The sequence below is a fragment of the Argiope bruennichi genome, chromosome 4 (assembly GCF_947563725.1).
Source record: "Argiope bruennichi chromosome 4, qqArgBrue1.1, whole genome shotgun sequence".
NCBI lineage: Eukaryota > Metazoa > Arthropoda > Arachnida > Araneae > Araneidae > Argiope > Argiope bruennichi.
In genome coordinates this window covers 112910648-112913623 of record NC_079154.1, presented here as the reverse complement: position 1 = coordinate 112913623, position 2976 = coordinate 112910648, and the positions used below count along the sequence as shown (strand labels likewise).

The following is a 2976-nucleotide window of genomic DNA, read 5'->3' as shown; positions in this document are numbered from 1 at the left end:
AAGACTGATTTTTAAAAATGATCTGTTATAATCACTTCCATTAAACCACGGCTGTGTTTAAAAGTTAGTAGTAGGTGAAATTATTTTACTTTAAAATTGGTTAAAAAATAATGAGTGATTAAAAGATGAGAAGGGAAAGTAAAACAAACTTGATTGCACTTTTGGATTTTTTTTTGTCTTGTTTGAGGAAACATTATTTAATGAAGGTTTAAATATAAAATAATAATTAAAATGAATCAAAAACTCGGGAACAAAGTAAAAAAAAATTAAAAAGAAATGACCCGGACGTGATTTGAACACGCAACCTTCTGATCTGGAGTCAGACGCGCTACCGTTGCGCCACCGAGCCCACACATTTAAAAGCTCTAAAATGCTATAAAACATTTTTTATTGGTATATTTTGTTTCATTATGATTGATATACATATATATTGTAAAATGCATGTTGATATATTGTTTACATTTAATAGTTCCAATGAGAAATTCCTGTATATAGAATCCATTGGAGACCTTTGTATCAAGAATCCATATCGAATTTAACATCATTTAAGTGGTATATCATATGTAATATACGATATATCATTTATTTGAAATAAATCACACGTTTGGGACAGTGACTGCAATACGATTTCTTTCTATTTCTTCCGCAATAAACGCGTTTAAAAATTTTTAAAAATTGTTCTATAATAGAACCAAAAAATAATGATATAAAGCAGTATATAAAATTTACTGTTATTAAATCAAATAAAAAAATGTTGCATTATTGAAGGGAAATTGTATCTCAGCTAGGATATTTACCCTCCTATTTATGCAGATGTTTGTTTTTTGTCAAATAATTGAGAGGTATGAATCAAGTTATTTCATTTTTAATCATATAGTTTGTTACTTTTGCTTCTGAAAGTTTGTTTTGGCTTTGCTCAGTTTTGCTTTCCAATCTTGATATCCTACTCGTGTTGCCATCTGGTGTTCAAATTCATAATGAGAAAGGATGTTAATTTATAGTGAGTGTGGTAAGTACGTATAATTAAGTATAAGTAAGTATAAATAAGTGTATATAAACATATATAATGAAAATGTACACATAAGAACAAAAAATGAAACTATATTTGGGCCACTGATTTTTTTATTGGTATTTGAGTACTGACTATTGTTTGATTTTATAAAAAAAATATTCAATGATTACCGAACTAGGAGCTTTCATAAATTCGATTGAATGTTTTTTATTAAATAAAATAATCGATATCAAACACTTATGTAAGAACAGGAGTTGAGATATTTTAAAATTTGCTGTAATATTTATATTACTATTTGGTAATGAATGATGCGAAACGCTACATCAAATTAAAACCTTTAATCATGTACCAGCATGATTAAGAATTTAAAAAATTATGTAATTATTATGTAAAAATATTCCAAAGTATGAAATATAAAAGGTAAAAAAAAAAGTTAAACACAAGAAACCCAACTGTTGTAACCCTACACTCCTTAATAAAAATGTTATTCTCATTTTCTCTCTCTTTCCCTTGCAAAACAATTGCGGGTTCTGCATTAAGTCATTAGAACTCAGATTCTTATTTTCAAAATCCCGCACACGAGTGTTTTATGCTTCATAGTATAGTAAGGATAAGTATTGGTAAACATAGCATAGTAAGTATTTTGGGGGCCTTTTTCTGGACCGGATGTAATCAAAATTTTATACACATTTACGATTTTATTAACAAGATCACATACAAAATTTCATTTATCTAAGACTTCTAGTTATTGCGCTTACATGCTTGTGAATCCATAGATTGACAAACGGTGAAGCAGTTAACGAATTTCGTTCACCCCCCCCCCCCGTGGCACTTCAGATAAGGGGATGAGAAGCTTCCGATGTAGTGATTGATACTCCTAGTCCTGGTGGATGCAGAAATGGTGTGGGTTTGGCTACCCCTACAGATGATAGGGCATGCCTCCTACGGGAGGGGTTGTATCGTTACCGGTAATTGCCGTTAGGAACCAATCATAGTTCCTGCCAATGCATATAGTCATGAGCATACAGCCAATCCAAAAAAGGCTAAAAACGTACTAAGAATGAAGAAGTTGTTAAATCTGAACTTAAGAACATTTTAAAATATATAACAGGCTTAAAAGCTAAATATATTCAACCTTAAAACATTAAGAAACCATAACGACCTATTATTGTTAATTAATTAATTAAAGAATAATAGCTTGTCATTAACTATTAACAATCCCTTCTAGATAAGGGACAAAATTATAATGGTCCTTGTAGAAATAGTAGAGGACCCCCTACGATAAGGTCAGGAGAACTGTTGGTTTAACCTTCCAGGGGAAAGGCCTGCTATTCCAACATGACAGGTAGGGCATTTCCTAGATGCATTTTTATAATTTTTTTTAAAAAATTGAAAGATTGATTATTAAAATTAGATTAGTAAAGATTAATAAGTAAAAATTTTAAAACATTTTTTTCCAAAGGAATGGAAACAGTGTAGTTAGCAAACAGAAAACAATATAAATGGCTAAAGAATTAGCTGAATGGAGTGAAAATGAAATAAATACAATATTCCAACTGAAATATTTACAATATAATAATAACAATTCCATTGATTCCAATTGTAATATAAAACTAGAATGAATGTGGAAATAAAAAAATTAATATAAAAGCAGGAAGTCATCTTCATAATTCCTTCATTGTATCATTACATACTGCGCAAATATATAATGCTCCAAACATATAAATGTCTGGCAGCCTACAGCTAAATCTTATGATTCCAATGTCTTTGTCATTTTGGTAGGTTTACATCTTTTTTACCTGATGACATATCGCTTACTTTTTCAACAAATATAATCAATTTTTCTTTTCACCACTTCTAATTTTAGCTCGCTTTGTAAAGAAGTAAGAACATTTCACTCCACGTATTCTTTCATAAAATTGTTTATCAGCTGTTATAGATATTTCCTTTTCTGTAGCTTTACT

General features: G+C 29.7%; 1 non-coding gene across 1 annotated transcript; it reads right to left on the bottom strand.

Moving 5' to 3' along the window:
- Nucleotides 1-277: 277 nt before the first annotated feature.
- Nucleotides 278-349, bottom strand: Trnaw-cca (transfer RNA tryptophan (anticodon CCA)). The gene has a single exon. It is a non-coding gene; the product is annotated as a tRNA-Trp (tRNA).
- Between the last annotated feature and the right edge of the window lie 2627 nt (nt 350-2976).